This window comes from Hesperophylax consimilis, chromosome 23 (genome assembly GCF_061612785.1).
Source record: "Hesperophylax consimilis isolate HC1 chromosome 23, BYU_Hcon_1.0, whole genome shotgun sequence".
In the NCBI taxonomy this organism is placed as follows: domain Eukaryota; kingdom Metazoa; phylum Arthropoda; class Insecta; order Trichoptera; family Limnephilidae; genus Hesperophylax; species Hesperophylax consimilis.
In genome coordinates, this window is record NC_142858.1 from 4,983,686 (window position 1) to 5,010,381 (window position 26,696).

The following is a 26,696-nucleotide window of genomic DNA, read 5'->3' on the forward strand; positions in this document are numbered from 1 at the left end:
AACGGCATGATGTACCAAATAAAATAAAATATACCTTATTTCTGTACGGTGCGCCGTTTTTTTAATAGCCCTTCAAAACTGCACTGTCTGTATTTCTGCACCCTGTTCATATTATTAGGCCGATTGGATGTATCTTTAGACAATACAGACAAGTATTAACAATTACAGCGATACATATTATCTGTAAATTATTTTTTTTAATCTTTTCGATATTGTCATATTTATTTTTGTATTTTTTATTTACTTTCTTTTTTTCCATTTGTTTTTTTACGTACTTCTTAAATAACTGAGTTAAATTCAGTTTGACTCTCAGAAATAAAAGTAATTTTTGTTTCTAATATATGAATATATTTTTACATACGAACCAAATTTAGATTTATTCCTGGCTACTTAAAATTTTATTTTAGTACATTTAAATTAGGTTTTATTTCTAACTACTATTTTCTGCGATATGTATTTATGCATATTTCGTTATTATATTTCCAATACGCACAGAATTATTTGTTTTCACGCTGCTACGGAGGTCGCAAGACCCGACTTTTGATTTTTCTTTTAAAGTAGATTGCTCTTTATATGTCTTCAATGCGTTAAACATTTCAGTTATTTTATACCTCTTATGATTTTTCTAGGCAAATTAAAATTGCATACAAGAAGCTCTTTTTGAAATCTAAAATTCTGGCACACGAAATAAAATCGGTAATACATGCTATATTCAATTGTTTTCTTTATATTTTTACGGCCACCGGTATATTCTGCGTTACCATGCCACCCCGTGGGGTACTGTGAATAGTAACAGTGTCGCCTTACCCTTGGAATCAACTAATGAGTTTGATAGTCTTTCACGCTGATACGCAAATTGCCTATTGGCAGGCGCACGCACGTAGTTTACTATTAAGCCTGTTTGCACGATTATTTTACACACTTACAATTACAAATCGTCGAATTAAAAATATATTTTAGTTCTAGTATAGTTGTTATTTATTAAATTTATATCTAACGCAATATTTAATATACATATAGGTTCACATAACATTATTGTTTAGTTTGGTTCAATTTTGAATAATCGCAAAAAAATGCTACTTGTACTAAGCTACTTCGCCCAAAAACCACTTACCGCATCGAACATTCGATATATATGGAATTATCACGTTTTTGTTCTTGGTTGACAGGTAAATAAATACTTCAACATTTCATTGATCATTTAAACAATTAATTAAAAATGTTGCGTTCGAAACCCGCTGCAAAATTAATCACTCTAGAGCTTACCGATTTTTTTATGAGACAAATTAGTTTTTCTACCTCAGTTGTCAAAAGTATTAACTTAGGGTATCAGAAGTGATTTTACATGATGGAATAAATAAAAAAGATAAATTTATTTTTTGCACATGTTGTTTCACCTCAAAGCGACTGTTCAAAGAGAAACACAATACATCTTCTTGGAAAATGCATACAAATCTAATTGGAAAATATTTCTAGTGTTTAAATAATTTGCTTTCATTCTTACCGCTTCTGATTGTTTGACACGGGTGATTTAAGTGACAACCGAATAAAATATTGTCGGCGTATGTATTGAGTGCCGGTTTTTCAGCATAATACGTCTATGTCACGTTGAACACCATGTGATTATTACGTGCTACATGTCACCAAAGAGTCTTAGTTACCGACACGTAGTTAGGTGGGTTGATGGTAGATTGGCTGGTCAGAAACCCACAAATATATTGAAAGGGCTAATCTTTTAATTATCATTTGAAGACCGCACATCCTAACTGTTGGAGCCAATGAGACGATGGCATCTCAAATTTAGACGTGTTGTAAGTTTTGAGGCTGAAGGGATTGGGTTGGGGATATAGGGAATTGGGGACCGGAGAAATACATTTCTTCTTTCATTATACGCCTTTAATAATAATAATAATAATAATAATATAGCATTTTTATAGCGCAGTTTTGTCATTTTTCTTCAAGTGCGTGTTACTATAACAAACTTAAACATATTTATTTAGTATTGGGGGTTATGTTCTTTAAATGATTCCTGCAGTGCGCCTTACCCAATACAGAAAAAAAATAACACTAAATGTACAGTTTATATAAAGCGATGAAAAAACTAAGAATAACAATAACAGCAGGACAGGATAAAACAAGAACATTGAAACATTATATAAAACAGGAGGCAGTTTGTAATCAGAAATGAGAATATACTGAGTAGACATTTACAAAAGGTACAAATAAGGAGGCAACCGAAACCAAACAATTACCGGAAGTTTTAAAATATGTCTTATTATAAAGATGTGTGGCAGAGCGGTAAAAACCTTAGCTCTGGATCTATAAATTATAAGTTCAAAAACTTTGGAAAAATTATTGTTTTTTTACATGAAGTTAACTAAGAAGCTAATTAAGAATCTAATAACTAAAATAAATACTGAAATATAATTAAAATCTTGTAGGTAAATGACAGACTTATAAAAATATACTTACACAAAATATATCGATATCCCCTCATCCCCTAAAACCCTCGTCGCGGTTTCAAAACTTCAGTGATTATTTTTGAAAATAACAGAGGGCGCCACCCCGTTTACAACAACCGTTTAAAACAACAGTCATTAAGATAATATTAGATACTATACAGATATGGACATTTCAGAATCACTCAAGATTCTCAAAGTTCCTAGAGATCGCTTTTAAGAAATGAAACATTGCTTGGAACTATTTAATGTAGTCAGGTAGGTACTTCTCATCCCTCTTCTTTGAATTTTCTTCACCTCCTTCATAGACACGAAGGTTCCAATAATTTTGAGCAATTTGAATGCCGTTACAGTATTATAATACTTTTAAAAAGTTAAATGTGTTCGTACCATCATCAGTAATTACTTAATTTAGAAGAACTGAATTGACTTTCACTGCTTTCCTGAAATTAAAATTTTTGCTTTAAAATTATTAGCAGATGGCGAGCATAAAAGTATGGCCATTATGTTTGACAGCTGTTAACAAATTCATCACGACGGACGATGATTCAAATGTCAAAAAAACAAATTAGCGTTGATCGTTGATTTGACGTCATGTGGTGTAGTTTGAAATACTACAACCTTCGTAAAAGTTTATTACACACATATATTCACATATATTTATACACATATATAGCTAACTTCGTCCTAGACATAATAATTGATAAGCACCCACTTGTATCTTGACTTCTGGACCGAACCGACACGCGAAAGCGTTTAGTTTGAGACAAAATTCAGGATATAAGGCCTCTGAAGATGGACAGTGAGATATGTCCGAAACGTCAGGAATTAAAAAGTCCTTTTAAGGACTACGTTACGCGGGTAAACCGAGAACAACATATAATATGAGTACATAAAGAATATATTTACATTACAAAATATATTTATGTTCGCAATCTCACCAATGAAGAAACTGGTTCTTGTGCTTGGTGAGAGAGTTACACTAATTATAAGAAATATAGAATCATTTTGCTATAAGTAAGTATATATATGATAGGAACAATATATAAAGAGACAAAATCTAAATACAGTGGAGATGAGTATAGACTGGTAATAAATATCAATGAATATCAATGAAGGGAAAAACAGGCAATTATTTAGTTGATTATTTCTGAAAGAGTAACTTTAGTTTTAGTTTAAGTATGTTAATATCCTTTAATTTCTTTATTTCAATCGGAAGGTTGTTGAAATGCTTTATTCCTAAATATTTATAGTTAATTTGCATTTGTTTGGTATAACATTTTGGAATTTTGATATTGTATTGATATCTTTTAGATAAGTGGGTTTCAAATTTTTTGATTATATTATCTTTATAAATTTGGATAATTGCATTTTTCTTGAATATATCTTCTACTCGGGGCACCCCGAAATCTGTAAATAGCGTTTCTGTTGGATACGTGGAGGAACATTCTACATATACAGGGTGTATCGGCACGTACCCGACAAACTTTAACCAGCTATTCCTTAGCATATTTGGAGTAAAAAATCTTATGTGCACTTTGCTGTCCGGTAACGTTTTTTTTTAATAAAAAAATTATTATTCATATTTTCACCACATGTCACCACTGTTTTATCCTTTGATAAAGTTTGAAAACCCATCTGGCAAATATTTTATTCGAATTCCGTTGAATAATGCACGTGTGTACCTATATTGGCGCACGTTTACAGTCACAACGAAATAGCACGGCACCATTCGTCTCATTTTTAACTATTATTGTTTAGTGTGTGCGAAAGAGCGAAGACGCTTTTTGACACACTTGCTTATAACAGCTGTTTAACACGAAACGCAATGCCAATGACAGTGATGTAGTGTGGAAATTTTATTTTTTTTTGTTTTTAATTGAAAAAAAAATGCTACCGGACAGCAAAGTGCCCATAACATTTTTTACTCCAAATGTGCTGAGGAATAGCTGGTTAAAGTTTGTCGGGTTAGTGCCGATACACCCTGTATATATATATTTCTAACACAAAAATGTAACGCCACTTTTGCTCAACATCATTACATATATCTATGGAAAAAATACTTCAACAGACTACCCACAAATATCAGAACAATAGAAAACGATAAACACCTACTAAAAGCAATTAAAGAGAAGTTCAATGTAAAAGTACCAAAATGATGAAACTATCTTTTTAAGTAATTATAAATTTTACTTACAACTTACTTACAAACACTAAATATTCTTAATCTTGATGCTCACCACTCTTCTAGACACAAGCGCCAGCTTCTATAGAAGAGATACATTAAAAAATCAAAAGCAGTGAAAACTAATTGTATGAATTATTTTTGAACATTATTGATTATACTCTGTAATACTATTATACTGTAATTGTATGAATTATATTATTTTATATCTACATCACTTAAGTATTTAAGAAGTGTCACTCTTACAACATTAAGATCACTCTGTTGAATTTCTGAAAGATCATTCTTGTCAGTCAGAGGTTTTAGAATTATTTACTCGACTACACCTTCGATCAAACAGAACAGTGAAAAAAAGAACATTGTAAATAGTATGTCAGGTTGGGTTAGGTTAGTCTAGATTAAGTCCTTATGTCCTTTTTAAGTAAGGTTAAGTCCTAATGTCCTTTTTTGTCACTGTTATATATTTATCTTCGTAGGTATATTCCAATAGGGACGCGACTTTGTCGAAATGAAAAACTACTTTCGGTAAATGTATTGGATTCAGCATGTTTGATACTAACTGATACTAATTGTTTCCACGGGACTGTTTTCCGCAAAGCCTTGCTAGCCAAAGTGGCCTTCCAAGGAATCTAATTAACTTCATTCTTTGATATCTCCAGAAATATTCAATGGAATCAGACGAGTTTGTTGGGAAAACATGAGCGCATGCTTGTAATTTGAACTCATCATTTCGTTAGTTTTATAGGGTACTTACTTACATTATTATCTTTATCACTACCTACAACTACATTAGTGTGAATAGATAGAAGTTGATACTTTTTGCATGTAAAAGCTACCTGCCGAACTTCTTACACTTTAACAAAGGTATTGTTTTTTAACCCTCCGATGGGCAATGTGGCCTGGCCAAGCCATTTAGATTTAGTTGATATTTTGGCAAGCTGTATCAATATAACATATAACTCGACGACCTGCGTCGAATGGTGCTATTGCCGATGAGTTTGCGTTTAATTGGTAGAATAAAAAAAAATAAAACAAAAACTTCAAGATCTGTACCACGTGGCCTGGACATGTCATCGCATATGGCACCAAAGTCTGGTGGGTCTGCAATTCCAACTACCCGCTCAGAGGTCAAATTTACACCGGAAAATTTAGAGATGCTGGACGTAGATGGATTTAGTTGACAAGTATCGCTATACCAGCCAAACAGAATACTATTTAACTATTTTACGACACTCGACTTTGAATTTGGTCAGAATTCTGATGGAAAAAAGCCATCGTTGGTACTGTACGCGCAAACAGGGTATTTTTCCCGTCATATACACATATACAACATGTATACAACACAATAATTGTTACTTTATCAAAAACAAGTTTGATAGCCCATACCTCTTATATGGCCTGGCCAGGCCACATTTCCCATCCATTAAAAGTACGTTGCCCATTGGAGGGTTAAACGGTCATTTAAATCAAATAATAATATTTAGTTCTTGAATACCTATTTACAAATTCACTTTGTGATGATTTTTGTTTTTAAATAGGGGTTTAAACGAATTTTATTGAACCAACTTTTCTTTATTTTTGAAGATTACCCATCAATGAAGTACTAACGTATTTAACGAAACATGAAACAGAACAAGACACAAAATATACCGCCATTTTCATGATTTTATAATTTATTTTCTATTCCATATCACTTTCCCCAATTGACTTCTTACTTCGAGTTATTTCTAGTGGCCTCTAACTAATATCAATAGCTAGTGACAAACAACTGAGACTTAACTAGTGGCTTATAACTAAGATTAATGGCTAGTGACTTAGAAGTAAGACTTAAAACTAGTGACTTAATTAAATCTATTCATGTTGTTTTGACCAAGTGGTTATTTACACAAAACTGCTATAAGATGACTTACAACTATAGCTTAAAACTAGAAATTTACGACTAACATACTTATTTACTTCACAAAGTAAAATATATATCTGTTGATGTTTCGCAAATGTGAGTAGAGTTTATTCCAACCCGTTGGGCCTGCTTTTACAAAAGCCCATCTCCAACAATGGTATTCCTTGAAATCGGACCTTCCTCTTAAGTTTAAGTGTACACAATTTCATCAATCTCGGAATAAAGCTGTAGATTTGCTCAAAAATCAAATCAAACAGTTTTGAAGATTATTAGTAAGTTTCAGAGACAGCGTACTTTTTAATCCAGCATAAAGCCTTTTTGTGAGATTCGAAGCATGATATAAAGTAATTGCGTCTGCTCGAGTTATCCAAGAATCTCTAAGGATTGGTATTGTTATTATGAATCGAATTACGTCTTGCACTCAGCTAATAAGTTGCCCTAAACAACGTAAAAAGGTTATTAATAATACATGTTTGCAACTAAAATATTTCTAACTTTGACCATCAGTGAGTATTCGTAGTGTTATTAATAATTTAATAGGGTAGAAAACTGTGCTTAAATTTTTTATTGGCAAAGGTGTCAATCAAATGGTTAACGGCTCTTATTTTGTAGCGAAAACGCTTCCCTCAATAGGCTGTATTTTTTATCGTCTTATTTGTTACGTCATTTGACAAACGATTTTTTATGATGTTTTTAGGATATTTCGATAAAAACGACACTTTACCATCACTCAAGTTCAAGGGTAAGAAGGGAAATTGTGCTGCGCTGACTCACCCTTTATTTATGTTGAACATTATTATTCATCGGCGTAAGAGCTTCGGAGATTGGTTTATAATAGGATGGCGAAGGTAAGTGGATATTGTGAAAATAAGTAAAAGAACAGTAATAGAAAAAATATATAATGGCACAGTAATAACGACAGAAAAATAGTAGGTATATTCAAATTGTACATAACTTGTCTCACTAGGCGAACCTGTATTAGATATTATACTGTATATCTGTATGATATTTACCAAACTTATTTTTTTTTAAATATTTTTCTACACTAACGCCACATACTCTAAACTAAAGCAATATATCTTTAATCATCAAACTTTTTTTACGAAGTATAACATGTATTATATCTGGTACGCAGTAGTACAGATTTGTTACTTTTAACGCGTTGTTAGGTATTATTATAGAATCAAGTTTTTTGACGTGAAACATCTTTTGGCGTGCCTAGGCGGTAAAATCTACTCTTTTGAGGTAACCATGGCACGACGAGAAACGGAACGACCCTTTATTTAACGGTGCTTATGTATGGCTAATATTTTTATTCATTCCAAAGTAATGATTTTTGTTATGCAGTCTTTCTTCAATATCAATATTTTCACTATAATCATAAATATTTTGAAGAAATCTGTGGTATTTCCTTATTAAAAAATTTTTACCACAAACTGATGATACTTCTTAACCGCATTGTATAATTGTTTTTTGTCGTTTTTTTGTTTGTGTAAAATTTAATCAAATTAAAATAATTGTTTCATTATCAAAATATAATAATAATAATAAAAAAAATTATTTGACAATCATTTTTACATGTTTGCATATAGAGTATACATACATTTAGATGATTATATTGCCAAAAGGGCAATATATAAATACTTGCTTACTTTCATTTGCACTACCTTCAATACAAATCAATTTTGATGTTTCACATATGCCAGGCGTCCTGTGACGACTATTTTTTGGTAACATACATCGTTACGTTACTCTCACTAAAAAATAATATTGATTTGAGTATTTATTTTAATTTAAAAAAAAAACTATTGCAATAAAAATATATAAGTCTTAGATCCAAAACTAGTCCCGAAATCGTCACTGTTTAAGGTGCATGGTTCGTGGTTTTACATACAAAAATCGTATGCAATGTTTAAAAATGTGGTTTTTATGGGACAGTGGTTAAAAACACTCAAAAACTCTCAGCATAAGTAAAGTAAATCATTAAAAAACCATAAACCAACGCCCGGTTTCCTGTCAATAACTTTGGTAATATTTTATTGAGAACTAAAATAAATGACTTTGAACTTCGCTGGGAATTTGGGAACCCGATGCGCAAACCCGCAAGACATGAATTATTATTGTTTTTCCCCACGCGAGAACATCAATACTCTGCTGATTGCGTCATTTCATTCTCATTTTTATCATTTCTGCTGTTATTGTAATAATGGCCGTAATACTTTAATAATTCCAAAACCTTAATGTATTCACTAACTTATTATTGAACAGTGCTGATTGAAATTTAGTAAAATTGGTTCTTCATTTATAAGTTTTGAATATATCGTTGCAATTGGTGTATATAATATATATATATATATATCATTGTAATTGGTTTATATAATATATATCTATCATTGTAATTGGTTTATATAATATATATCAATTGTTGTAATTGGTTTATAGAATATATATCTATTTTTGTAGTTTGTTTATAGAATATATATCGATTGTTGTAATTGGTTTATTGTGATTGTGTTGATATTGCCTCATTATAGAGATCATCAAGTTCTCTTGCTTAACGAAAATATTATTTCTTCATATGAAGCGGTTACTTTGTGATGTGACATTATAATTTAAAATTAAACAGTAACTTTGTAAACATCACTTATGGGTAAATACTTAATGCCGACCGGGTTTCGCTACAACCGTAGCCTCATCAGGGCAGTATAATACTAAAAATCTAAAAATTAAATTAACATGTGTAGATATCACGGTAGGTGGACAGTCTGAGCTACAGTGGAAGAGGTAGGGATAGTTGGGAGATTGGGAGGCGAGTGTTCTTTGTCAATAGGGAACAATCTGAGTATAGGGCTTTTATTTAGGTTTATTTGGTTGTTGATGACTTTGCTATTGACGTTTATGGCTTTCCTTAACTCTAACGCTTCTAAGTTATCCAACCTAAGACCTATTCCGTTTTTATGTAATAGGCTGACGCCAGTATTTTTGTCGAACGTATGGTTTGTTGCTATGAGGTGATTTGCAAATTCGGAGAATCCATTACTGTTTAAGCATCTTAGGTGTTCTTTGACTCGCGTTTTGATATTACGCGCTGTTTTGCCTATGTAAAACGCGGGACAGTCACTACATTGCAGTGAGTAAATACCTGAGTGATTTAACCGATGTTCTTTGTCTTTAACGTTCATCAAAAATTTACCTATACTATTGTTAGTGTAAAACGCTGGTTTGATATCTGGTGGGAGGTTTTTTATGCTTTTTTGAGAGAAATTATCGATGTGTACAATTTTTAGATTTTTAGTATTATACTGCCCTGATGAGGCTACGGTTGTAGCGAAACCCGGTCGGCATTAAGTATTTACCCATAAGTGATGTTTACAAAGTTACTGTTTAATTTTAAAGAAAATATTATTATTGTAAATGTATTAGTATCGAAACAATGCAATTTAATAATAATAACATTTATTGCAGAAAATTTTATTTGCTTAACATGTTTTATTTATTGAATAGACAACAAAACGCCGCTAAAGAAAACCTACTTGATATAAAATGACGTTGAATTTTTGCTGCCGGCTCTCAATTTATAAAGGTTTTCTATAATCTACAACCTAGGATCTAAACATAGTTACTTCAATGTTCATTCCTATTTTTCATTGTGTGTATTTCTGTTTCAGATTTTCGTTTAGAAATCACTAATATTGTCTTCAATATTTAAATATTACAATTTGAGGTTTTACTCAATAAAGTTCTTCCGAAAAATAAAGAAACATTTATGGTTATTTCAACAATCTGGTTCCTACCTAAATTTCACTCTCCTTGTTTTTATTCAATATCCTAAAGGTCTTACCTTCGAAAAAAGAGCAAGAAAATTTTAAAAATAAAAGACCAAAAGCAAATATCTTTTTTTATTGGTGTTATTTTTCATCGTTGCATGTAGTTGTAATGCCCTTCGTAATAATTATCGAAAAAAACAATATAATTATCAGCCCCAATAAATAAATATTGTATATTATCGATCAAAAAACCGTTTATGTGGTGAAACAATATTAGATGTACATCTATAAACTGTAGTGCCCACAGAACATTCAATAACAACATCAGAACTTTCAATTAAAGCCACAACATTCAGAAAGTAAAGACCTCCTTTCCCACTCCTATTTTTTTCTCGTGATAAACACGATTGTTCATTCTTATTTTCTTGTTAAATATTACAGTCGATTCGTTGAGTACCTACTTGAGTTGAGTAATGTGAACAGAAAAATTCAAGCTGATCGTAATATCGTAATATACTCCTCACTAGTACTTGATTTATGTTTTTCAACAAAGGTATTTATATTCAGAAATACCATTTCGCGACATCGCGAATAATCTAATGAGGGAGTCAGTTTCCACGAGTAGGTAAGTTAGTAAAGGTCGAAGGTTAAATATTGTATCTCTTTCGATCCGTTTTTAAGTATCGTGACACAGGGAAGTACATTACAGCGAACCTTCAATTTAACCTGTTTGAAAACTGAAAAGCACATTTTAGTTTTTTAATCACTGTTGTAATCTATGCATGTTAATATAATTTTTTCGCAAGGCTATCGTTAAAAGAAATGTTATTCTCGAAATTATCGTGATACTATATCTCGTTGACATGCTCATGACATTTGAAACTTGTAAAACGTTTAGTAGGTGAGTGGTTCTAAGAATCGGGTTCACACTCAAGCATCGTGGGTTATAACTTTTGATAACTCCTTCCACCTTCATTTTAGATGCAAAATTTTCCGCTTATAGCAATGGTAGTGAAGGGAACCCAAATAAAGTCATGTTATTCGCACCTAACTATAGGATTGTTGTTTCATTTTGAAAAAAAAAATAACTGACTGGTTTCGTTTATTCAATAACAAAACAATTATTTTGAAACTCGTTCGGAGTCTTCGAAGAAAGATGTTGGTACATTAAACAATGCTTCTCGGATTTTATATGAAATCTCAATAAAAGAGAATTTTTTTTTTGCAAAATATTACGATCGCAGCGAAAACAATTTTTCGCAAAATATTCCACCAAAACAATTTTCCCAAAAATAATGTAATGTCTCTGATGTTGCACGCGTATCAGGCGCCAGTCTGCGCATAGCGCGTCTTCTCGTGTTATTCCAGCTTATCAGCTAATTGGAAGTGCGCGCGAGTTCATTATTTGCTGCCTTTATCGTTGGTTCTATGTGCCTTTTGTGTTTATAATATCTTGTTTGTACCTTCAATTTTGTGTTTATTCTGTTGGTATCTTCACTATACTTTTTTTCTGTTTATTTTGTTGGTACCTACACCTTTTGTATGTTTGGCGACGGCAAACGAATGCGAAATACGATGGTCCCCGTTTTCATTTATCAGCTATTTGCAGTTCTTGAAATTATATCTACGACATTTTATTTCTTGTGGCTTTCTTAGATTGTTCGTTATTATGTTTGTCTTGATTAAATACAACATAATTTTTCTTTATAACTGCAGTGACCAATTTTCTTTGCTACTTGTCAAATACGCAACTAGGGGATCGATAGCCCAGTGGGTAAGACGCTCGGCTAACGGTCTGTCAAACCTAATCCAATAACTCCATTTTCAACACTTCTTTATCCTTAGAGAAAATGCCCTAAAAGTTACCCCTGAACTCAGCAACAAGCAGGCTGAACATAAATAAAAAACATTCATAATTAAAAATATTTGCCAGAGAATAAAATTAAAAGAGTTGGAAATGTGTAATAATCCTCATTGTAATATTTGTCGATGGGTTTGTTTTTAGTAGTTATTTCACGAAATATAATTGATATCGATTAGTTTCGTATACCAACCAAAACAGGCACATAGAAACATTTTTGATTTTATGCTCTCAGAATTGCTATTTGACAATAAAAAACGTGTCCTGTAATACAATCGTGTGGTCTTCCATAAGACAATAAAGTAAATGTCCAGTAATATACTCGTAAAGCCTGCTCCAAGGCGCTACAAATGTCTTTACTGAAAATCACAAGCAAGTGTTAGAGCAGTTATTGCTAAGTTCATATTAAAATAATTTACATACTTATTGCTCGGTACCCCACCCAAAAATATATGTAATAATTTGTTAGAAATACAAAACTATTCCTATGGATCACTGTGGAACATTGTAGAACTGCCCATATGAGTGCGTTTGTTCCTCGCTAGGAAACAATTTCAATTTACTAAGGCTGTTTGCATAACCCATCCATGTACATTACGTACTCGGACAATAAGGGTGTAGAGTATGTGAGTCATGTGATACCATTCAATGAAACTATTGGTTTAGGTTCAATTTCTCCAAGCTTTTTCTTCAACGAGTTTATCTGCCTAGTTTCAGCTCGGTAGGATGTCCGAAAGCGGGTTAATTTAAACTTCCCAGATTCCACTTCGTTCATTCATTATTAATATATTCATGAAAACGAATTCAAAATTCAAATAGATGTATTAATTTTTTTTAACAAAAATACAGATTTTGTCACAATTGGAAATATTATTTACCAGTATTTCCCATGGGGTATATCTCACTACTTGTTAAAGTATTTTAACATTTATTTTAATTACCATGTTTATTTCAAGCAATGTTTTTTAAAAATTATTTTAAGCAACGTTTATTTTAAGTTATTTATTACGCCGTATACGGATTATAACGAATGAACGATTTTATAAAAGTTTTTTTTTTAGAAGCGGTATTTCTTAAATCCCTCTATTTTATTATTTTTGTTATTTCATTTTAAATGCCACGGTGAACGTATTTATGAAATGCGAAAATAATTTATGTCTAAATCAGGCAACCGAATAATGAAATATGAAAGGAAAAATATATTTCACTTTAGAATTTAATTTGAACAATGAAGGTCGGATTATTTTAAGCTTTCCTTCGTATTCTTGGTGTGGGCTGAACAGTGGGATATATTTAAATATCAATATTTTATGTTTTTTTACATTTTCTAAATCACCAGTGGCCATAACAATACCTTGAAAAAATGTTTAATATGATAAATGTTAGATCAATGCATTTTCTTTCATATTTTTCTTACTTTACACACTTAAGTTAGGTAGTAAGGGTAAGGTTTAAGTTTAAGTTTAAGTTTTTTTTTTTTTTTTTACAGGTCAGTTTTCAATAAATCGTAAATCTATACCAATTTTTTTTCATCTGTTGTCATGCACGAAAAAATATATATTTTTTTGTAATTGGTCACATTTAAACCTACTAAGCCTAAGACCCAATAAGCTATACGCATCAACGCTTACTTGGGAGTGGCTGCTGCAGATTATATTTTGAGGTGTCATGCTACGCTATAATCTTCCTAAGGATAGGGAGTCAAATCATTTTGGGAACTGCCGCGGAATATCATTTATTCGTATGTTATCTGTCACCTCTATAGATGACAGCCGCATGATTACGGCGCTTTGTAAATTTATCTAAACCCAGTGAACTGAGAGGGTCGTCTTATTTCAAATATTGCCTGGATAGCAGATCATGGTGTATCATCGTCGCTACGCCCACACTTAAAACACATCATATGTAAGGTGGAACAGGTCTGTATGGGATCGTATGGCAAGCGATATGGTGTTATATAAAACGCTTTGATGCGTATAACGTAATGTGTCTCCACCAAAAAAGGCTATCGATATTTTCCAGAATTCGGGAATTTGAGTAATCTGAAAGTATATTGCATGTTGTATGCTGATGATGCGGTGCTGATTGCTAAAATTATGGAAGATCTACAGTCTCTCGTGTCTAGTATGAACGGAGTATGTGTGAATAATGAGTTAATGATGAATGTAAGTAAGTCTAAAGTCGTGGTGCTTGAAAGAGAGATTACGAAAACAGTGTGCAATATAGTTGTGAATGATGAATGAGGTTGTTTATTTAGGAAATATATTTACGAGAGATGAGAAGGCTGACAGAGAAATTCAAAGAAGGGTAAATGCAGGTAAAACCATTAATGGCGGACTGAAAGCAGTCGGGCTAAAAAGAAAATTGTCCAAAGAAGCGAAGTTAGCAGTCCACAATGGAGTGTTGGTACCTACCCTGATGTATGGAAGTGAGGCATGGAACTGGCAAAGAAAGGATGAAAGTAGATTGAATGCTGTTGAAATGAGATCAATGAGGCGTATGTGTGTTAAAACCATGTATGATCGAGTGAGGAATGTGGAGATTCGCAAAGAGTGCAAGGCTGATGTAAGCGTAATGAGTAAGATCAAGAAAGGGACGCTTAGATGGTTTGGGCATGTAGAGCGAATGGTTTGGGCATGGAGTGTAAGGAGAATTTACGATGCAAATGTGAATGGTAGAAGAAGTCGGGGACGCCCGAGGAAAACATGGCACGATCAAGTGAATCAGATATTTGAGTCGGGCCATGTTAATAGTCACAATAATGGAAAAGTATGTATGAAACGATGTATGAATGAGAATGAGGAAATGAGTGTGTGCCAATACAGAGTTGCGGAGAAACAATTTATAGTTAGTAGTTATAATTTTTGTCGTACGCGTCACCCTCAGTACATTTCGAAGACAATTTGGATCCTTGAAACTGCTTAAAATTAAGGGGACATTACCAAACAAATTAAAAACGGGAAATTAAAAATATCGTTGACTGTTTTCGTGAATCACTAAATCGATTTTTCCTATAATTTAGGACATTTCCCCCTGATATTCCACAATCAATTTATAAAGATCAGTTTTTAAAATAAATTTTGCGTTTTTTTCTATGTTTTTCATTTAAATCGGAAAAATTATCAATCATCTAAAACAAATCAGCTTCTTCCCAGTGTTTTCTTCTCAACTTCTTAATTTAAGTACTAATTTCTGGAAATGTAATGTAAGAAAATATAATATCCCTTTACTATGGGATATTTTTCTTCACATAGAACACGTGATTGCAGGCTATCTACATCTAGTTTCCTATTAAAATATTATGGCTACCACAAAATGTGGCTTAGAAACGAACTTGTAAACTACATTAAAATAAATACCTAAAAAAGTTTTTTATTGTAAGTAAAAAAGAGTAATATAATATAAAGATTCTTCTAAAATTAGATATTGCAACGTTGACAGATAATTTACCAATATTATCTCTACTAAAATGATTTTTTTTTAAATATCTGTATTAGTTATGGTTCAAATACTGTTACAATATACTGTCAAATTACCCATCTGGTAAATCATCTAATACTCATTTTTTCTTTAATTTTGAAATATTTTGTGTTTTTATGTAAAATTACTTTATGTTTGTGATACTCTTATGTTTGCTTCACTCAAATGTAAATTGTTAACCTCGATACAGGCTTAGTCCTAGTGAGGTCGATTTTTATGTGAAAAAAAGTGTTTATGTATAGTGAGATGCAATAAATGAATAAATAAACTAAACATAAATATAGAAACATGTACAAAAAAAAACAATTTCAATTTTTAACAATAGTATTATTTCAATCTTTAAACCACATTTAGCAACGATATAGATTAAGAACAGGCAAATTCCTTCCATTTCCACCGTGAAGAGTTCAATTTCCATTGCGGGCCAAGAAGCTATACTTTCAGGGGACTGAACCAAAACCTCCTAGATCACAAGGCCTGGACACTGAATCAAATCAGCCTCCTAACTTGTATGAGAACCTTCAAAAAATCTATTTTTATTCATGTTTTTAAATTAACTGATACATTTTAAGATGTTTTTGTAAATAAGAATAAATTGAAAAAAAAAATGAAAAAGAAAATTTCTGTGAAATCGCGCACAAGTTAGGAGGTTTCTTTAAATGAGTCTCCAGGCCTTGTGATCTAGCAGGTTTTGACGGAACCCGCAGAGCGGCGCATGTGCGCAAATCTGGCACTTTGAATCACTTGGCCGTAAACCCGTTTTATGTACAACAGATGTTTAGTTATTATGTCATACTTGTAACACTAAAACAGTTTTTGGTCATCTACCTACCTAGTTGGCAATGTTCCAATTAGTGTGTACCTTTTTCATTCAAGAGGAACGGCTGCCAAAAAATAATTGATAATAATTTGATACCCTACTAATGTTGTACTCTTAGCAAAAAATTGTCTCAGTGGCCTTGTTTGTACGTCACTACATCACTATGGTCACATATATTTTATTTAGCTCGTAATCGTCGAACGATCAGGCATTCGAGCAACTTTAGTTGCGGGCAGTTGCGTCGCAACAGTTGCGCGCAACAAAATCAATAACTGTATATTATGGAGGGGATCACACTCGAAAGCACAGACGTGATGACGTTTTTTCGGCTGCCAAAATTCTGTGCGAAATGTTTTCTTCTAATTTCATTAAAATTGGCAATGGATTTGTTCTAAATGATTATGAATTTTTATTCTGTAACATATTTATTTGTGTACTTTTTAACAACATTGAAATAATTGATTTATTATAAAAATATAAATACTTGTTCACTTACATATTTACTTCCTTCAATACAAATCAATTACGATGTTTCACATTAAGAAAAAAAAATCTACTGTCGCCGCAACTCTCCATTAGGTAGGTACTACAAAATAAATATTGTCAATGATTTTCAATTAATAAATTTGTACTCCGTAATGAGAATCTGCAATCTACTTACTAAAAAGACGTTGTGTAATTCTTGTAGTCTTTTCTTTGTGTTTTTTCATTTTATATTTTTTTTATGAATTAATAGAAATTCCTAGAACTGAAATGTTATCACTATTTTCTGAATTAGTTCCACATAAGAGGCCCTCTGTTAAGTAATTTCCCTCGGGGCCTGTCGTCCTTGAGGATATTGTGTGGATGGTCTATTTAAATAAACAAAGGAGAGGAAATTCTAGGAAATTACAGGGTAAGAGGGATGGATAGGAATCTGGTGCCATTGTATCCAGGAGTGACTCACTCTTAAGAGAGTAACCCTAAGATGCAAGGCAACAAACGTGTTGAGAGACCTGCTGAAGAAGTCAAAATGTTTCCCTTGGCCATTTTATTCCGATCAGGCCCGCTACGCGATAGGTGAACAGACGCATTCGTAGCCAAGACCTAAACAAACCTCACCCCATAAACCCGGGCACCCCTGCTAAGCCTCCAAATGGTTCCATGATAAATAACACATCGACAATTCAACACACCTTTAAAAAGTGATATAAAGTCATGAGAAACGAAGAAAAAAAAATTAAACCTAACCCAACCTATCCTACTTAACCCAATCGATAAAGTTTTTGTTTCATCACTTTCCATGACTATATATAACTTTTTAAAGATGTGAATTATCGTTTTGATGATTTATCTAGTCACCGTTTTTTTCATTATAGCAACCCTGAGATTTCCGTCAGCTTTTTGAAGTTGACATTTAACAATTATTCATTTAAGCAGAAGTATTTGCACTTGTGTTAAGTGCAACCTGCGAATGTTTATTTGTGGAATTTTAAAGGAATCTTTTGGATTTTATAATATCTACAATATATTTTACGATTTGGATCCTAGTTATATGAATCATTTTTTCAGCAATAAAACGCAGTGTCCACGCTCCACGCTATTTTAATTTTAATTGATAAATAAATCGAAGTCGGTACGGCTTTCAAAGTAGGGTTGCCAAAGCATATGTTCAAACTCCTCACAATTTCTCCCTAGGTTCCTGAACCTCCAAAATAAAACGAAATTCTATTAAAATAAGCATACGAAAATACAATAAAAAAAAACACAAAATGTCTGAGAATTTTCGGCTAAACCGGCCTATGGTCGAGCAGATGGACTAAGATAGTGACAGGAGCAGAAATCGGGAACGTCCATTTTTCGGCATTTTCAAGCAGGTAATTGAGTATAATATAAAAACAGAAAAATATTTAGGAAACGATGTATGAATATTTATGTAGCAAGGTTTGGTATGGAGGCCCATTCTCTCAGTCTTAGGAAAACAACGCGATGGCTAGTTAAATAAAAACATAAAAATGTAATACGATGTATTTAATTAAGTCTACATAGTTTTATTTATTTATTTAAGATTCAAATTTGTTAAAATTAGTTGTGAATATGAATGTCTATTTTCTAATTCGTGATTAAATAAATGATCTTAAATACATCTATTTCAACTATGATTTTGTCATCTTGACTGAATGAATAAATGAAGCGGATTCTTGGAAGTTGAAATTAACCCACATCCCGATGTAGGATTCAGCTGAAACATTGCAGACTCGTTATCAATGACAATGCATTCTACCATTTTGGTGGCACTCACGCACACAAACACGTTCCTTTGAAATTGGATGTCATTTAGAGCAGGGAATATATCTCTAAATAAATTTCGGTACCATCGAACTACGATTTGGTTTCATTTCATTTTAGTCAGTCCTCGGGGAGAAAGGTTTGATCCTCAGATAAACATATTTTTTTGTTTAAAAAAAAATACAGCAGTTAAGATCCTGTCCTTGGGGAGGAAGGTTCAATCCTCAGGAAAACAAAAATAAAAATTAGTAAAAATATTTGTATTATGGTAATAAAAACATTGTTGATTTTGTCTATTTTTCGTAAACTTTTAGGTGATGTTTTTCTTTCTGGTCCAGAAAGTTTTACTATTTTAGTTATCAAACTGTATTCATAGGGGACATAACACACATATTCAGTAAATTTTCTTATATCGCTACTTTTACAAAAGTTATTGGTGATGTGGAGGGGGAGTATCTAAGACCTCAAACATTATGATACATACAGATTCGTATTATTATAATTTAATATAGATAAATAAGTAACATCTCAACTCTGCTTGAAGCCTTAGGGTTTAGACGCACAGCATGCTATATATGTATTTAATTATTACAGCTTTTATTTGGACGCAATCCAAAATTGCATTAATATAAGAAAGAAGAAAGTTATGAGCAACATTATAGATTTTAAGGTAAGACTTTAAAACATGAATTCTACTTCCAGAAGATCCTCAGGAAAATAATTTCCCTCTGGGCTTATCATCTTTGGGGATGCTTTATGGGGGTACTTTTTGGGGAGAGGTAGTAGTGAAAATGAGTCTTAAAGACAAGGAAACACAACCGAGCTATTGAACTAAAGAACGAGTCGTACAATCGAACCATTCTCATTCATCGATGGAGCCACAGTGCCTGAGTTTTCACTTAGAGTTACACCGAAAAATATTTATCAATGAGTATCAACAGATCTTAAACACCTAAATTAAAGACATTTTTTTATTATGTGCATAATAAAAAGTTGGCTTACGGCTTTTTGGTTTAGTGTATGCAGTATCTATTTGTAGATCTTGTTTCTCCATTTAATTAATAACTTCCTGTGATAAGGTTACTTTCTTCTTTAATTTTTGCCAAATTCTCGAAAACTTTGGTTGGTTTTATTTTAAAAAATCATGAAGGTGAAAAGTAATTCAAAACTGCACAGTTTTTTAGCCAAGAACATATATCTAAGTTAGCCTACAAATAATTAGGAAATACGAGATAGAAATGGCTGGGAAATCTTTAAGACGCTATTCAACTGGAATAGTAGAGTTCTCCCAGATATTGCAAATAGAAAAGCTGTGTAATTTTTAAGACACAATTCAACTAGAATAGTGGAATTGACCTAGATATTGCAGATAGAAAAGGCTGTATAATTTTTATGATGTTCGAATTCATTGAACAATATTTGCACACGAGGTACCTAATGGTATGTGTTTGAACCAGTACATTGACAGCCTGTGCGGTCGATGGGTAAGGCTCTCGAATAGCAATCCGAAGGTCGCGGGTTCAAATCATAATCTCACTGGCTCAGCTGTTGGGAATCTTGTGAGGTATTTACATACAGTTTTTTAAACAATAAGATAAACCCATAAAGGAGTGCTGTAGGTTTGTTTGTTTGCCAGAAGTATGCTCAATTCTTCCTTCATTCTTATGAAATAGAATAACATTTTCAAGAAGGTATGGAAATTCTTTCTTGTTCAAATGATCAATTTCAAAGAGTCGAGGGTCTTGTTGACACCCGTTTTTCATATTGCTACAGATCACCCTTTTGATGGTTATCTATTCAATGGACTATGAGGTGTGAGTCAATATCCATATGATATTCGGAAGACTCCAAAGATAAGAAAAAAAGGGTAGGAAAAAGTTCAGAATCAACATCCCAAGATATATCTGCCGATATCTCATCCATAAAAACTAAATGTTTTATTTAGAATAAGAAGAATGTTGTAGACGCCCTGCTATTTGCTGACGACATAAACATATACAAAAAAATACGATATGTATACAAATGCAAAATTTTTCAGACTAACTTACAACAACTTCATCAATAATGTGAACACAATGCTTTATTTTTGAACATTCAGAAATGTTAATTAATACTATTTTCCAAAACTTCTTATAATATCTTACATTAAATAATATTAAATTGTAATATTCGATGAAAACTTGACATTCATTGCCCACGTCAGCTACATAACTAATAAGGCTTTAATAATGCTTTGCTTCCTTTGCAGAATTTTAACTGATTTTAAGCCCTTAGATAGAATTCTATTCTATTTTGTCCTACCATCTATATTTCATTAGTCAAAAGTCAAGTGGATTAAAATTCATCAATTTGGTCCCCTTTGTATAAAGTTCACTCTAACCACATAGAAAGAGTTCAGAAAATAATTCTTAGAAATACATTTTGAGCTCAAAATTCCAATTGAATACATTGATTATATCCATTTGATGAATCAATTGCATTTAATAACACTGTCTGATATGTGAATTATGTTACTCCTAGTTGTATTACACAGAGTCATTAACAATTAATTGACAGTCCTGCCATCGTTGCCACTATTAAATTCCATGTGCACTAGACAAAATGGAACACTAGACAAAATGTAACATTATTATGCAATACATGCACAACCAACTATCAGACACACTCACTAACCAATATGATGCATGATCTTGGCAACAGGTTTAGGGGTACTATTGATATATTATTTGATTCCATTTATACAACAAAGCGTCTATACCAGTACTTTTTTGAATCCTTACAAATTATAGTAGCGTTGGTAATTTAGTATTAGTGATTGATGTGAATTGAGTATTAGGGAAGGCTGACAGAGATATTGAAAGAAGAGTAAATGCAGGTAACTCCATTAATGGAGGACTGAACGCAGTTGGCGCTAACAAAAAATTGTCCAAAGAAGCGAAGTTAGCAGTCCACAATGGAGTGCTGGTACCTACCCTGATGTATGGAAGTGAGGCATGGAACTGGCAAAGAAAGGATGAAAGTAGATTGAATGCTGTTGAAATGAGATCCCTGAGGCGTATGTGTGGTAAAACCATGTATGATCGTGTGAGGAATGTGGATATCCGCAAAGAGTGCAAGGCTGATGTAAGCGTAATGAGTAAGATCAAGAAAGGGACGCTTAGATGGTTTGGGCATGTAGAGCGAATGCGCGAAGAAAGGAGTGTAAGGAGAATATACGATGCAAATGTGAATGGTAGCAGAAGTCGGGGACGCCCGAGGAAGACATGGCACGACCAAGTGAATCAGATACTTGAGTCGGGCCATGTCAAGAGTCAGAACAATAGAAGAGTATGTATGAGACGATGTATGAATGTGAATGAGGAAAGGAGTGTGTGCCAAGACCGAGTTGTTTGGCGGTCCGTCCTCTCTGCCTACCCCTGCGGGGAAACGGCGTGATGGTTAGTTAGTTAGTTAGTTATTTATTTCACATATACGGCACAACATGTGCCATTCACATACTAATTTACAGAGAATAGTACAGTAACATAAGGAATGCAACAATATAAATGTAAGTATAATGGTATAATCAGTAAATAGTAAGTAAGGTTAAAAGTATGAAAAAAAGAGATATAAATATAATATAAGTAGCAATCTGTAGTATAGTAATAAGTCAAAGTAAGAAATTATATGTAATAATATACAATAAAGTGGTATAAGGAAGAATGAAGTGCTTATAAAATGTCTAAAAGGCATTAAGAGTTTGTAAAAAATAAAATAAAAGATATTAGAAAGGTACATACTATTAGAAAATGAAAGGAATAAAATATATAATTATACTATTATAATATGAAAAGGAAACAAAAATAATAAATTACGTAAATCTACCGGGAGAATCGCGTGTATAATAATAATGTGCGACACTGCTTGACAGTCCGATAAAGTTTTACATAGTACCTTTGATGACGGTAGAAGCTGATATCAGTGCATTATATTATAATTCACTGATATCAGCTTCTACCTATCGAGTACTAGTAGTTTTTAATCTGAAGTACATAATTATTATGATGGTACGGTATTACTCGACATTTTTTGTTTTATGCATCTTTTATATGATAATAGACAATAGGGTGTATCGATTTTTAACTTTTTTTTTGTTTTCAAATTCCAAGTTAAAATAAAGTTGCTACTAGGTACCACAACTTACCACAAAAAGTTTTGGATTTTAAATTTTTTTCAAAAAATAAATTTTTTTTTTAAATTTAAAAAAATAAAATCGAAACTTTTGTGTTTATTCCAAGTTAAAAACAGTAATATTAGGGCATAAAAATAAGTAAGAAACGATTTTCTTTTATAAAAAATGGATTTTAGGTCTCCCGCACAAGCCCTAAAGTTTGTTAAATTTGATGAAATTTTGTAATTTTGTGTACATATATCAACCATGTTTTTTTTAAGTTTAAACCACCGGAATTAATTGTACTTTTCTTACAGAAGGCATAATATATATACATACAGTAAAAATATATACCACATATATACTATATATATTTAATATGTTTTATACCTGAAAAAAGATAGTTGGACTGTGTAAATTGTATGAGAAAGGTGTTGAAAGAAACTAATGTTATTTGCTATTACTGTTGTTTATTACAAAAGTATAAAAGTTTATAACATGTCATAAAATGTAGTATAATAACTAATAAATAAGTACAAAATGTTGCTGATTACTTTCCATACGACATGAGTGGCAGTTTTCTTGTTCTACTGCAAATTTACTGACTTGTTTAATTATTCGTCCTTTCATCTTGGCTTCAAAACCTTAAATCAAAGTTATGTATAGTATTTACATAGGCCTAGTGAAAATTTTATAAATTTTATTACAGTTCCCAAATGAAATTTCAATTTAATGTGGAAGACAGTATGATAAAGACGTTATTTAGAAACATTATAACTACAAAATAGTCGAATAAAACTTTGCAGAGGTTTTGTACTGGCTCTTGGTCTCGAACGTAGGTAGCTCTTTACGGTCTTCCAGTCTGGCACGGATAAAACCATCTCTTTCGATCAGCCCACATACTCGCTTCGAAGCTTCTGTGACTTCCTTGACAATTCGTTCCACCGCTTGAGTGTGAGAAGGAATTCTAAATTCAACCCTTCTACTTTTGCCAGTTTCCGCAATTGACCCCAACTCTTTTAGGCTCATATCAGTAACAAGAGGGGGTTCGGTTACTGAAGTGGATTGCCAGTCAATCATATCTATATAGTCTTCGGCATCAAAATTGATCTGAGGGGGTTTAAATACCCTTACCCCTTTCCTTTCGGTTGCGCGAGCTTTCTGGATTCTCTTAAAAGCCAAGGCTCTGATATGTTTTCGTTCATCGAACAGCATAGCTATCAAAACATGCTCTGGGTGAGCCATGAAAGCATTTCTCTGTAACGTTGCATGGACGACGTTTCTTAGCTCATCTTCCAAGTATTTGCTGAAAAGAATTATTTTAAAAAGATGTATGGAAGCTTGCGGGATTTGGGGATTGCACTTAATTGAGAACCATGATTTTATGTAGACCTTCATTATGAACTCTGCAAGCTTTCTTAGCTGAGGGGTCGGATCATCGGTGGCTACATACAAACGAAGGACTCGATTTGCCAGAGTAAGCCACCTGGCGTGCGAGATGTTTCCGGGGTTTCGTTTGGCCAACTCTTCTGTACATATGCCTGTTGATACAGCTTTGGATATTTCGTACAGATACTTTTGGTCTCAACTGTTTAAGATCAACCTTTGGTTTATCGCTTTCAATTGCAACAAAATTTACAACTTCCAGATTTTGGCAGCTTAAGAGTTGTTTACCAATAGTCCCACTAAATGTGTTCGGTCCAGAAGTTGGTCCATCAAGAGCAACCATAACTTTTCTCAATGGTAATTCGTTCAAATGTAGTAGACACACAACTGCCTGCAGTTGCTGTTCTATTTTATTTTCAAATAAGGTTATAACATTTGAAAATATAGAAAAGTACAATTAATTCCGGTGGTTTAAACTTAAGAAAACATGGTTCATATATGTACACAAAATTACAAAATTTCATCAAAATTAACAAACTTTAGGGCTTTTGCGGGAGACCTAAAATCCATTATTTATAAAAAAATTGTTTCTCACTTATTTTTATGCCCTAATATTTTAACTTGGAATAAACACAAAAGTTTCGATTTTATTTTTTTAAATTTTAAAAAAATTTGATATTTTTTGAAAAAAATTAAAACTTTAGGCCTTGTGCGGGAGACCTAAACATTTTTTTTAAAAACCAAAACTTTTTGTGGTAAGTTGTGGTACCTAGTAGCAACTTTACTTTAACTTGGAATTTGAAACCAAAAAAAAAGTTAAATATCGATACACCCTAATAGACAATCAGCGTGATCGATGTTGGAATATTCATTGCCTAATCTGTGCAAGCGATGGATTATTGAATTTTATTCTGCGTTAGTTCCAGTATTTTTGCAATAATAAGGTGACTTGAGTCTAGTTGGTATACAGGGAACATGGTAGTTTATCAACGAAGTTAATTCAGGGGAGTCAAACCGGTGATTGATTATTTTAAATAAAAAAATTATGTAATATATGTCTTATGTGTAGTATTTTTCTATTTCTGTATTAATTTATGTTAATGTTACATGTTTTACTATTATTATTTCATAATCAGTTTATCAGTTTACTGTCGTGCTTTAAAAATATTGTGTATAATTTTTAAAAGCACGACTGAGCGTAATACCAAAAAATACTAAATAACAGGATTACCTTCAATTTTACTAGGAACCATTACTTTTATATTGTTTGCCGCGGGAATATTTTTTGTTTGCGTTAGGGGCCAAAATTAGGTTTTGAGATCACTTGATCTAGGTGACCTGTTGTAATATGAATATGCAATTGCCCTCCATTCACACTCGGGCGAGTACAAGGTTGTGCGCCATACATTTTTTTAAAATTTTAACCTATAAAACTAGAATCTGTTTACCTAAAAATGAGTCGCTAATCTTCGTTCTGATCCCCGCATACATATGTATATAGTATGTATTTAGATCGTTTTAACTGCATGAAACATTTTATAAATATACTCAGTTAAAGGTAAATATAACAAACATTTTTAATTGTATAGCGAAACTGTTTAAATACAACAAAACTGCGCAAACCGCAACCACATTCTCATCGAAGGTTTAAAATTTGTTTTTTTTTTATTTGTTGTAATATTTGTTTGAATTGTTCGTCATTTTTGTTTGTTATAGCCAGCTAGTGACCTATTTTATGGTGACCTCTTCTATTGGAGGTATGCTATCATCAGGAAAATACTAGTGGAAGGGAAATATAATTCTAAATTAGTTACCTTTTTTAAGGTGACCTCTTCTATTGGAGGTATGCTATCATCAGGAAAATACTAGTGGAAGGGAAATATAATTCTAAATTAGTTACCTTTTTTATGGTGACCTCTTCTATTGGAGGTATGCTATCATCAGGAAAATACTAGTGGAAGGGAAATATAATTCTAAATTAGTTACCTTTTTTATGGTGACCTCTTCTATTGGAGGTATGCTATCATTGAGGAAATATTCTTTCTGCAGACTGCAGCCCCGATCAAGTATACTCGTACAAGTCATCTCAAGAAAAAGTGTTTTCCTCTCATTCGTCAAATCCCAAATAGCTTTTATTTTTTTTTCAGCTTATCCTACAACAAAATTTCACATATTTTTACGTGTCATATTAATAAGAACATACTGAGAACACAACAGAATTTTTGGCAAATACCTATATATAAATTTTTGGCCATCAACATGTAGATATTTGCGGCCCACCAAAAATCTTGCGATTTCACTGTCCAAGCGCGGCGGTACTGCAGCACTGCCATTCACAAGACACCATTGCATATGTTTTACCCAAGTTCACTTTAAAAGCTAATAACTTCGTCACTTTTGGAGATACAGAAAACTTTGTT

At 32.5% G+C, this 26,696-nt stretch overlaps 1 protein-coding gene across 3 annotated transcripts in view; it reads left to right on the forward strand.

The window, feature by feature from the left end:
- The window catches only part of Ae2 (anion exchange protein Ae2), a 306,359-nt gene that overhangs the window by 190,777 nt on the left and 88,886 nt on the right, over window positions 1-26,696 (forward strand). The window lies entirely within an intron of this gene.